The sequence below is a fragment of the Typopeltis vanoorti genome, chromosome 6 (genome assembly GCF_054136105.1).
Source record: "Typopeltis vanoorti isolate ZY-2024b chromosome 6, IOZ_Tvanoo_1.0, whole genome shotgun sequence".
Lineage (NCBI taxonomy): Eukaryota > Metazoa > Arthropoda > Arachnida > Uropygi > Thelyphonidae > Typopeltis > Typopeltis vanoorti.
Genome location: NC_143554.1, coordinates 156,926,649 through 156,940,546, shown reverse-complemented (window position 1 = coordinate 156,940,546; position 13,898 = coordinate 156,926,649).

The following is a 13,898-nucleotide window of genomic DNA, read 5'->3' as shown; positions in this document are numbered from 1 at the left end:
GAGTTTCATTGATAGGACGGCAATATGTAAGTCCTACATTAGGGACTTACATATTGTAAGTCCTACAATATGTAAGTTCTGAACGAACACGCAGCGTCGTATTCAGTGGAGTAAAGAGGATGTACAGGTGACGTGGAAGCTTCGTAAGCTATGTTATGGAGCGACGAAAAATGCTTCATCTTCTACCGAGCTGATAGATAGATGTAGTGGATGCATGGTGAACGTCTCTTGCCAATTACTGTGAATAGTGCCTGTTACGCAGAATAAAATATTGTACGCATGATGTGTATTATTTTCAATACAAATTTTATTGACCCCTGTGTGGTTCATCTGAATGTGTTGCTTGCACCACTGCTGGCTTGGAGAAGACAGACTTAAGTTCATCTCTAGTCACTTAGTGCAGAAACTTTTTATAAGCCTTTCTTCGACGGGTCCACGAATTAGTCGATCTATGACATGGATAAGCGACTTTTTTCCCAAGAAACTCAGGTTTTTCTTCCCTTATATTCAAGAAAATCGACCTTAGAACCCAAACTATTTCAGTCAAGAAGATATCTTGTTAAGGTTAAGTACCAAGAGATGGCAGCACTTGTTTGTAGGCCTGTTAATCGGTTTCCGCTAATAAGTGATAGTCATGGGCCTGATGCTGGTTGTGGAGTTGAACTGTCCACTCAGTTTCTATAAGCTAGATAGGATTAAAAAACGTCCTACTTCCTATAAGGGCATAAAAGCTGTTAGCTGTTTTTTGTTTTTTTTAAACAAATTTTCGTCCTTTTTTATATTTGTTTGTTTTATTGTGAAAAATCTAATTTATATATCTTTGAAAAATACGTATGGATCGTGTGAAATATTGCATTTCATGATAAACACAATAAAAATGAAATTTGTCTCGTAAGAGCATGCACTCCTAGAGGGATAGAATTTGAAGATCACACGGCAAAAACTGCGTTCACGGTTCACACTGTTGACCGATCCGTGATGCTTAAGTGACCTCTCTCATTTTAATCCCTCTGAATATGTGCGTGATCATTTGGAGGTGCATAAAATAGCAAGAGTAATGTCTACTTGAATCTGTCATGTGCAAGATTGTAGAATACGTTTACAATCCATATGAGTAAACCACGACCTCGTTTCTTTATCATTCATTTAGCTCTGGAACTTGAATTAAACAATTAGGTATTATGTATTATAATTCCTTTCGTTCCTAGTAAGTGTGCTAAAATAAATATTACACTGACGGGCCTATGACTAAAACTGCATGCAGTATTAAGAAACATAACGTAAGTTAGGCAAATGTCAAAAACAGTTTAAGAATGTCAGTTTTTTTATTATTGTATGTCATCCTGAATCTATAGTTTCCATTTACAGAGAAGCAGTGACTTCAACACAGTTAAATATAATAACCCAAAACCAAAACAGAAATCAAAACGAAAAGTCAATAGAAACATCAATCGGCTGGTTTCAGTTAATCTGCTGCTGAATTAAAGTCGCGTTGAAAAAACATATTACTGCAAGAGTCATTGGAATTTACAGGTTTGTGTTTTCTTATCCTTATATAATAACGACTGGCTTAAAGGGGCGAAGCAAGAATGCTTTTCATCTTCCCTGTTATCTGTAGAGGACAGTGTAGGGATAAGGTGTTATTGAACTATTAAAGCTCTGATCATGGCAAGAGGGTAACAGCAATAGCCGAGCCTCAGAACTTCATTGGCTATAGCATTGCCATCCATTACCCTCCAAGGGTATTAATTCTCTCTCTCCCCTACCCTTTTGTAGAAATAGAAATTATGTTTCGTTCTAATATGTTTCTCATTTATTTTAAGTTTTAGTGTTTGAATATTATATCATAACTTGAGATTTTAATAGACTTTTGAATGATTATTTTAGTGAAATCGAAATGGGTTATTATCTTTAAACGTTATTTTATTAAACGTAACTACTATTTTCATGATATTTATTGAAATTATATAATTAATTTAAATTCATTTTTGAGCAATGAGATGCCAAGTAATTTTATTGTTTTAATATCAGTAATTGTAGGTATCAAAATTGGAATATTACGATTCAATACGTGTTTGTCTTAATGCTACGTAAAAAATTAATTGTACCATCCTTGTTTTAGAAATGAAACATATCTGTCAAACTTTTTACTATCCCCCAGACCTAAACGCAATGCTCCTCTCCCAAACCACCCTGGTGTATAAGGTTTCTTGTTTATGCGGCAATAATATCGGACACGAAAGGACAAAAGGCCTTACATCCTAGATCTTCACAGAATTCTACTACATAAATTGGTCATCCTCCTCAGTGTGGAACTTTCAAAGAATCGAATGAATTTATAGGCTTCCAAGGCGTCCTAAATAAAAGCTTAGGCTACATCCTACATGATATTTGGAGGTCGGTTATACGACCATATCAGGCTTTCACTACACTTGCAATCGTTCACTAGCTGTACCTATTCAGAAGTTTCCATAGCTGTATAGCTATATTTAATAGCTGTACTTCATGCGTTTAACCTCATGAAGAAAGTGCTAATTTTAAATTGGGAAAGATATAGTTATAACGCCTAATAAAATATACGTGTGAATTTTCGTAATTTTCATTTGGTTGTTATATTGATATACATATTCCTGTTATCGTCACACGGTACAAATACGAACTTGCTAAGTACGGCAGATATAGATTTGAGTGCGTAGAAGGATCAGAAGCCAACAGATATGCGACACTTATAGATAAGGCAATGCTTCTTACAATGTGACATTTTTGTTATTATGATTATTTTTCTTACATCAACTCTCCTGGAGTCAACGACTTATCGAGAGAGAGAGATGTATACCATTAACAAATACATACATTATACGAGGGTGATCTGAAAGGGTCTCCGCCTAGCAATGAAAAAACGAATTTATAATTTTAAAATTATTTTTATTTTTCAACATAATTTCCCTTAAGACTAATACATTTATTCCAGCGATGCTCCAGCGCCATTATCCCGTCTCTGTAGTGGTTCTCCGTAAGATCTACAAAATACCCCTCTACAGCTGCAATCACCTCTTGATTCAAAGAAATACGCTTACCAGCGAGGAAGAGTTTTAGTTTTGGGAAGAGACATAAGTCAGAGTGAGCTAAATCTGGGGAATAGGGTGGAATCCCCAACAATTCCTAGTGCAGATCCCTTAATTTTCCCATTGCCAAAACACCTTTGTGGGCAGGTGCATTGTCCTGATGAAAGATGATTTTTTTTTCTTCTGCAAACCGGGTCTTTTCGCACGAATTTTTTCGCATAGTCTGGTTGAGACATTGCAGTAATATTTTCCGGTTATTGTTTTACCCTTTTCAAGATAATTAATAAACAAAATGCCTTTATTATTCCAAAACACCGATGCCATGTGAACTTTCCTGCTGATGGAACCAAATTTGTCTTCTTTGGCGCTGAACAACCGACTTCTGTCCACTCTTTTGACTGCTGTTTAGATTCTGGTGTATAATGGTGAATCCAAGTCTCATCCATAGTAAAAAATCGACGCACAAAATCAGTTTTATTCTTGTTAAAACGCTTCAAGCATTCAGAGATTTTCATGCGAGTGTGTTTTTGATCTGCTGTGAGCAAGCACGAAACCTATCTTGCGCAAAGCTTTTGCATTTGCAATTCTTCATGCAAAATATATCCTACACATTCTTTTGAAATGCCTATAGTCTCAGCAATTAAACGCCCTTTAACTCGCCGGTCATCCAATACCATATCGTACGCGTGATCAATGATTTCTAATGTTGTTACACTTTTTTGGACGTCCTTCACATCTTCAAGGTTGGTTCGGCCACGTTTAAACTCGGCAGTCCATTTCTTAATTGTCGAAAACGAAGGAGAAGAGTGCTCATAAACTTTCATGAACTTTGAATGAATTTCGTTTGGCGTTAAACCATCTTTTACAAAAAATTTTATAACCGCATGATAATCAGTTTTATCCATTTCAAGGGATACAGATACTTTTGCTTCAGACATTTGTAGAAAGCAAACTACTTGATAGAATGACTTGCAATTTCACGTGTATCCTTACGACAGATGTACCAACTTAGAAAAAAAATCTTGCCGATAGTGTGGCCATCGTTGGTCGAGGCCAAGAACGTTTCAGACCACCCTCGTATAAGAAGTATATACGCTACAATGTGAAATAAATATACATATATTACCAGTCCATAGACTTAAGTAAAATATCTCCTGCTTGTAATATATATCACACTGAAGCTTAAACGCATTCAAAATATACTCAGGCAATGCGTTCCACTCACCCATCACTCTCCAAGTAATAATAATAAAAAAATCTCCTTCTCTTATTCACCACTTTATTGAGCAATTTCCACGGATGGCCTCTAGTTTATTTATTTTTTTCTCCCCCGCATTATTTCAATTTTATGCAATATATCAATAACCACAATTTAAACACTACAATGCACTGTGTCACGTGACATGTGTTTAGGCAAAATCAGGAAAATTCTGAATTTTAAATTAGATTATAGTGACATTTAAGCAAAGCGATGTGAAATTATAAGCTGAAAAAATATGCGATATGCAATCGCACTTTGGTATAGTGCTACGTAATATCACTACAATTAAACCAAGAATGGATTTTCGGAGCCTTTCACAAAGTGCCTAATTAAGCACTCATTATAGACATATTTTCATTCGTTAATACAAAAGCCATTTCTTTTTAAATCAATCCACGGTTTAGCAAGAATCTTCTTCTTCTTCTTCTTCTTCTTCTTCTGCAGCTTCTCCCACTTAAGTGGGGTCACTGTTTCTTATGAGTCTCCTCCACACCTTCCTGTCTTGGGCTGTCACCACATCCAAGTTCTTCATCTTCAAGTCCTCTTCTACCAGCTCCCTCCAACTCTTCTTTGGCCGCCCACGCTTCCGCCTTCCTTGCACATCCATCTGCATGACCCTTCTTCCCACATATTCGTCCTCCCTCCTCATCACATGACCAAACCATCTCAACCTTGCCTCCTGTATTTTCGCTCCTAAGTTCGTAACTTTCACTGTTCCCCTGACATAGTCATTTCTCAGATGATCCTTTCTGGTCACACCGCACATCCACCTAAGCATTCTCATCTCTGCTACTTCCATCCTGCTAATGTTATTTTTCCTCAGGGCCACAGTTTCTATAGCATATGTCATAGCTGGCCTCACTACTGTCCTATAAATTTTGCCTTTCAGATTGATCGGCACCCTCTTATCACATAACACTCCAGCCATCTCCCTCCAGTTCCTCCAACCTGCTTGTATCCTGCATCCCACTTCCTTCTCACCTCCTCCATCTTCTTCCACTGTCGAACCTAAGTATCTAAAGTCTCTCACCTTCCTGATGACATTTCCTTCCAGCTTCAGGTCTGTCTCCTGGCCACCGCCAACTGCGCAACACAGTTTAGCAAGAATGATTGTTGAAAAATGAAAGAGGTGTTTGTGTACTGTTGCGAAATAAACATTCAAAAAAAGTGGGAAGGTTGTGAAACTGATTAACATTAAGTTTATGTCAATTTAAGGAAATTTACGAGACACAGGCAATGCTAAAAGAAACTCGAATGAAGTAATGTGTCAAAAGCAAGATTTTGTTTTATAAAGGAACAAGAAATTTTGCTTTCGAAGGTCCAACAATACGGCTGGCTAACCAACCTCAGAACACATGAAAATCTGAAAGGATAAGAATCGTTTTTTCACCTAAATGAGTAACTATACAGTATTTATTTTACATTTTAATTTTTATTTTTAATTAAGTTTTTATTTATTAATGGAATAAATATTCTATTCACATAATATTCCTCTGATAAAAACATTGAAAAATTAGTGATTCCATAATTAAAGAATTCATTCCATAATAAGCATAAACAATGAGATAATTTAACTTTTCCATATTTTTAGGAACTGCAATCAGAGTCATGTTCGAGGTAAGATTTTCTTTTTATCCCATTTTGCAACACTACGTTTTTACACAGTTATGTTACCATTCACTAAAATTTGAAATACCATTCGCCATCTACTCTCATTGTGTTTAATAACGTAAATGTATTAAAGAAAACTACGCAGATGGTCAAAACGTCTTCGGATTACATATTTTCCATCTAAGCTAGAAACTACTATTTCATTGCCGGTCCCTTTGAAGTGGCTCCCTTGCGCCTGGATGAAAAATATTTGCAAAACGTTTGTTTTCCACTTCACAATCGTACTGTGTTTATCCAGAAATTCCTTCTACACAAATAAACAGAGAAGAAGGAATAAAAACAGTTCGACTGTGAAGTGGAAAACAACCGTTTTTCAAATATTTTTCATCCAGATGCAAGGGAGCCACTTCAAAGGCATCAACACTGGAATGCTTGAAATAGCTTGTCAGAACTGTGATCTGCACATTTCCTCGCAGATTAGCTGACAGATGGATGGTAATGCATCTGTTTTCGTCGAAATTTCCTTAATGTGAGATAAAGTTTCGTACATTCGGCTGATAATCAATGTTCCAGAAGATTATCATCATCATCTCGGCATTTTTCAATATTGGAATCAAACGTTTGAATTCTGCTCGTTATATATTAAGGGGAATGGTTCACCCACAAATCTCCCACATGTCGAACATTTCGAAGGTTTCTGCTGTAGTCTCAACCAGTGGCGGCTCGTGGCTTGAAATCGTGGGGGTGCTGCAACTTTCGAAATATACACACACACTGTAAGTACAGTGTATACGTGTTTGGATAAAATATGAAAATTATGGTAAAAATTAAAAAAAAAAATAAACATGAAAAAATATTGTTTATTATCGATAAAATTATACAGTTCGGTATAATTCAAAATTACTTAAAAATAAAAGCCATTATCATAATCCCAATAATGTTCTAAAATAAAAACTATAACAAATGTTATGTCTTTAATTGTAATGTCCAAATATTTAAAGAGACGGAGTAAACACGATAAGCACTACGAACACTCTACCACTGGCGCAAACTACATATAAACAACAGTGGAACTGCGCGATGGACAGTGCCGCATTACGCAAATAGCTTACATCTCACTATGACGTGCATATGCTTGCGCGCGTAGCAATATGACACTGTGGTAAGAGTCACATTGCTTGTGACAGTGCTGCTAGCGTCCTTCGCCCTGCTAAGTGCTACAAGATGGATTTTTATTATTATTTTTTAACAAATAAGAGAACTGTATAAGATTGTTGATGATAAAATTAAATATTATGAGCAAATATAAATAAATTAATAAATATATTTATGTATCGAAAAAAATTGGGGGTGCTGCAGTTCCGCAGTGCCTCTGCACGAGCTGCCCCTGTTCTCAGCTTGAGTATTAGGTTTTTGTTGGTACAGTCAAGTTTTCTGTCTCTTCCACATATTTCACTACGACATATGCTATTTTCCCTTTTACGTACAATATTCTGAATAACAACCAAGGAAAGAAGTTAGGTAGTTCATGACTTCAGCACTAATTATATCATCTCCACAAAATCTATTATCGATTACCAACCACTTTTGTTACTTCCAGATATAACGTCTTCCTTATATATTCATCAAAATTTTCTTTTATTTTTTATCTGTTCAAAACAATCATGATTTGTTTTGCCATCTTCTATACACCTTTTCACTTAAACACAAGTTGGGGATCATATCAACGAAGCCTATCATACTAGAAATTCCTAACGAAGGATTTGTGCTCTAACAACAATAGTCATTTTGGGGACATTTGTTGTGGGCATCAGTTGAAGTGGATATCGAATCCGCCTCTCGAATCAACAGACTGTGGGCTTGAAATATTTGTACCTTTATTTATTTAATTAAAGTTATTACTGTGGTCTATACGTGTTCCATTATTAATTATTATGCCATAGGTACCTCTGAACATAAGCTATCATCTTTAGATGGAATGGATTCACATAATAAAATGTGCTGTTTGTCAAATATATTTCAGTGTATCCCAAGCAATGTTAGCTATAGCTGTTACAAGACATCACAGTTAGATGCCTTCCAAATCACTGTTTCCTGATGAAATGAGATTTCAAATAAAAAAATTAAAAAATAAATGCGCCTTTTCCCCTACACATTCATATTTTTGTTTCTATTCAATATGCGTTTCATTTGATTGCCTATTCATAGTGCATGTTTTTTTCGCTTCCAGAGTTATGAGTCAATTAACAGCAGTGGGGAAACTTTACCCCAGGAGGAAATACAGGTGAGTATGCAGTTGTTTTTGTAAATTTTCTTTCATTTCATTATGATTGTCTTCTGTATTGGCATGTAATAGTCTTTGGTAGAAGAAAATTTAAATAATGCCTTTGAATATGCCTCAGGAAATTGCACAATCCTTTCATGTACTTTTGATTATTTCTTATAAATTATTTTCTTATTAGAGATAATATATAATAACAATATTTTATTGAAGGTTATTTAGCATCTTTAATCATTTAAAATTATTAAATAACGTTTGCATCCATAGCACTAGACCTCCTGAAGAAAGCCATTCAAGTTCGAATCTGGTCGCGTACTAGAGGAACTTTTTCTAACCGTTTCTTTGACCTCTTCCTTAGTTAGTCAACCTCGGGCAAGCAGGATGTATCTCCCGAACCTGGAAATTCTAGTCCTGGAAACTCAAGAAAATCGGTCGTAGAACCCACACGGATAGGGAACATGAGATTGCTGCATTTGTCTGCCTCTCTACGCCAATACCTTTTATAACAACTGTTACTCTTGGGCTAACTACCTCTGATTGGCTACTGGTGGAGATTGAAATCCTCTCCTGTCAGTCTCCAAAAGTTAGATAGGCCTAGTTCTACTCTCTATACGGAATAAAAGGCAGTACCCAATGTATTTTTGTTTTATTTATTTATCCCATATTTTAAAATCCCTTTATTAATCCTACGTAAAGAAAACATATTTCAGAAAGTGTATACCAGTGGTTTATTTTTATTTTGAAAACGTAAAGAGAGGAGGATATTTGCCAGTACACACGCTCATTGCATGTTTTTATCACAGCTGTTTCCTTCCATAAAAATAATTAATAAGTTGATGCCATTAATATAATGGAAATTAAGCAGAAAAATATTTTTAGATTTATAAAGCTTTGAAGCATAATTTTACATTTCTCTTAAATTTAAATCTTGGTTGGTTTTATGATATGAATGATGAAAAATCAATACGTTTCTCGGATAAATCATACAAATTAGAATAACTTCATGTTAGCGTAGAGAACTTGCCTATTTCTAATGTTTATTGCATATGGAAATTGGGGTGGAATATGAATTTCGATGCACTGATCCTGCAACATGTTTTTCAGTTTGAACTAAACGCACGAAAAGCTTAATATGAACAGGAAGTGACGTCTGTTACGTCACACACCTACCAGACAGTGAGTGAAACTGAAAAAAACATTTCATTATTTTATCTCTACAAAATCTTATATATATTTAAGTTCTTTTCATTGTTTTTTTCAGTCAGTAAGAAAATCAGCTACCGTATCCAAAATACAGGTAATAATAATAATAATAATAATAATTTTTTTAATATTTTAATAATAATAATTTTTATTGATCTCTCAAATATTTACATTTATACAATTATCATCTTGAGTAACATTCAGTATACTATTTGACAAGGTTCAGCACGAAGTGCTGCATATAATGAGATTTCAATAATAATGATGATAACATAGTTTTTTGCTATCTTTTAAAATAACAATCACAGTAATAATTTAAATTGTATAGTTCAGAGTTAATGTAATATTAAATGTTGTAGTTTATTTTTTTTTTTCGAAGTTTGAGAAAGTGTGATTATACAACAGTATTTACACATATCCATTTAATACATTATATTTCCTAATTCTCACAAACATACAATGCAAACTCATTATTTGCATAATTTTTAATGAAAAGAATAATTTATTACATTATTTTTTCATGTTACATATTAATAGTATATTAATGATATTTTCACATAATAATCAGTATCTTCTTTATTGTTATATACTTCACTGACTGTTTTGTTACATAATCTGCATCTTTGGTTTTAAGGATTGCGTGTGGTTGAGTGAGGCGAGTTAATCCTACCTATTTCGAAGCTTGGTTTTGCTTTTTTGTGAAGACAGTAGGATTTAGGCTTCCCTATTTTTATTGTTGCTACTGTTTATGAATGGGCTTAGGCATTGGATGCTAGTGATTTGTGATGTGTATATTAGTGTTAATGGTTTCTTAACTTTGTTGGTATATTTTCCAGAGTTCGTGATTTAATGTTCTCCCGTAGTTATCTATGTGTTTTAAATTTCGTGGTAGGTTGTTGAGTTGCGTTGGCATCTGATGTGATCTCACAAAAGAACCGTATGAATTATTGAAGGGTGTAGGGATGTAGAGAGTTGTTGTAGGTCGTGTTATACGATATGTGTCGCTGTTGTTTCGACAGGTGATGTTGAAGTAATTCCTTTTAATGTCATGTAGTGTTTCAGGTTTTTAATGCTCAGGATTCTGTGTGTCGCCTTGTGCTAGTCAGATATTGGTTGTTGCGTGTAAGGTGTCCGGATCACTGTTGACACGATTTTCCTGTGTAATGTTTATAATTTTGTTAGGTGGCTGTTTGATGTGTTTGCATAGACTGTTATTCCGTATTTGAGTAGGGATTCGCAGATACCGTGATATGTGAGTTTTTTTTAATGTTGGATGGAATAATGTATTTTACTTGGAAGAGTTTTGCTGCGATGATCAGGAGTTTGGTATGTAGGTATTCTACATGTTTGTCCATTTAAGGTGGAAATCTATGTAGAGACCGAGGTATTTTGCATGTGTTACAGGTTTGATTTCGGAACATTGGCAGGTATTTTTGTTGTTAATGCAGCGGTATGTGTGACAGTGTATTATCGATAGGGGTGCAGTGTGCGTGATTCTTGGGTTGTGGATTATCACCATGTGTGTTTTGGGCGCCGTTGATTAGAATTGCGCTTTGGTGTGAAGTATGTTGTGATTTCATTTAGGTATTGTTGTGCTTTGGAGAGAGCCGTGTTGATGTCTGTGTGGATTGCTAGTAGTGCGGTGTCATCTGCGTACTGAAATATTTGACATCTTATTACCAGGTTATGAACATCTTTAATGTATATGTGGAACAGAATGGGTATAATGTAGCGCCTTGAGGGACATTGTGTTTTATTTGTATTCCCGGGATGTGACATGCACCTATTTTTGATACTTGTGTTCTGTTTCAAAGGTAGTTCTTGAACCATGTATGCAGTGTTCCTCCTCTTATACCTATTGAGTATAGTTTGGTGAGTAGTATATCATGTTGAAGTGTATCAAATGCTTTGGTTAGGTCCAGCAGTATAAGGACGGTGTACTTGTGTTTGTCGAGAGCTTTGTTTATTGTGTCGGCGATGTCTTATAATAAAGTGATTGTGCTTTTTGTTTTCTGAAAGCCGTATTGGTTTTGTGAGATGATGTTGTACTTCTGTAAATACTTCTGTAGTCTGGTTTGGGTGTTATTTTTTTCTAGAATTTTGGAGATAATTGATAGGGTAGCTATTGGTGTGTAGTTCTGAGTATCGTTTCTTTTACCGTGTTTGTATATTGGCGTGATTATTGCAGTTTTTAGTTGTTGTGGAATAATGCCAGTGTCGAATATTACGTTCACAAGTCTCAAAAGTATTGGCTTTATTTGTTCAAAGTGTGTTATAAGGTCTGTAAGTCTTATTTTCTCTATTCCTGGAGTGAACTTTGGTTTTAGTTGTAGGAGTGCTTCATTCAGTTCCTCTTTTGTTACGGGTGGAAAATACATCGTTTGTTGTTGACTTGGTATATGTTTTCGACCGGTTCCCGAGTTAGTTGTTTTTTGGGAATTATGTTTATTATCTTTTTTTTTTGAATTGTGTGGTATTGTTTGTGAAGGAATAGTTGAATGAATTCTGGTAGTTCCTCTTGGTTTGTGTCCTGACCGAAGCATTTTGCAATAAAATCATGTGCTGAAGTTTTCTTTTTTCATGTTACTAATCCGTTGAGTGTAGCCCATGTTTGCTTAATGTTGTTTTAAGTAGGGAATTCCAGTCTGTATTTTTACAACGTTGTCGACAAAGCTCTTTAATATGATCGAGTTTTGTCGACTTTTGAAGGGGTGGGGGAAGGTTACATAATAAAACGAAGTATTATTGAATAAAAAAAGAATGGAATAAATAAAAGACGTTAGGAGGTTGATTCTTTTTTTAAAATAATTACTGTATTGAATTCGGTTACATTTTCATGCGAGTTTGGAACGTTTTAACTTACATGAATTGTTATTTTATACTTAATGTATAAACATGCAAAAAATGTCTGTAATAATCACATGTATGTAATTCATCTGAGACATAATCATATTATTGTTATCCATTATTCAAAAATTCCGTGCATTCTTCATTGTGAATATTAGAAGAACACGCGTTGTAAATGGAGATGCAAAAAAGTATTATTATCAAAATTTTAATTGAAATGCAAAATGAATCACATATGCAGCACTTAATGCTGAATTTTGTAAAAATTACAAGATGAAATATCACTAAAGAAGATTACTGTAATTGTGTAAAATTTCAGAAATCAATTAAAAAAATATTTCCTTTGTTTGAGGAATTGGATAGTATAGTAAATAAAATATATTCTAATATTTTAAAATATAATTTGAGTTAAATTAATTGATATAAAAATAAATAGTTAAAAAACTGATACTTGATCTGAATACAAGTGTGAACCTTTTCTTAGGTAACCACGAGAACTCTGAATGAAACAATCCATTCTTTATTGAAGACTCCACGTTTATCCGACGTGACTTTCGTCGTTGGGGAAGAACATCCAATCAGGATTGAAGCCCACAAGTTGATCCTCGCTCTTCGAAGTCCTATTTTTGAAGCGATATTGTACACTTCACTTAAACCAAGGAGCGAGATTGTGGTGTCTAACATCAGCCCAGAAGCATTCCACATTCTTATCAGGTAAGGTATTCTAATTGGTGTTTCGTCATGTTGTAGTTTCATCAGCTGCTTTTTATTTTTCACTTTACCTGTGTTCCTAACTAAATGATGCGAATTTTTAATTTTTTTTCAGGTACTTGTATACAGACCAAGTTTCGATACCTTCAATGGATACAGCTATGGAGGTTTGCTTGACTGCAGAAAAATACCAAATACCATATCTCAGAGAGCTCAGTGTGGAATTTCTGTTGGAATACATAAAAGTGAAATGCGGATCCGAAAATGTGTGTAAAATTTACGAATTTGCCAAGCGATTGGATCTAGACGAAATAATATTCGAATGTCTTTACATTATGGACAGTTGCACTAAACTCATCCTCAAGTCTTCAGATTTCTTGGAGTGCCACAAAGATACTGTAGAGTTTATAGTCAGTCGGGACACATTGACCATTCAATCAGAATACTGTCTGTTTGATGAGGTTCATAAATGGGCTTTAAATCACCTGACAAAGAAAGGAATTGAAAAGAAACCAGAAAACGTGCGTTGTCTTTTACGTGATGTTGTGAGACACATCAGATTTCGATTAATGTCCCATCAAGAACTCGTCGATGTCTTACAAACAGGATTATTCACATATGACGAAATTGGTCCCATGTTATGCGAAAAGATTAAACCTAACGGTCAAGGTGGATGCGTTTCAACAATTGGAAGCTCTTTATCTTCTCCGAGGATTTATCGTCCTCATAAAACCATCAATGTTTATTTGTTTTCCAATAAAAATGTTACTAATGAAATATCCGATAAGGCATTGCAGAATCATCACTCCGAGTTTACTTATTATACCGATAAAAAGATTTCATTGACGTTGGAAATATTAGAGGGTTCTTTGCTCATCTGCTACATTTCGGTAAAGTTTGAACATCTGGATATCTCGTC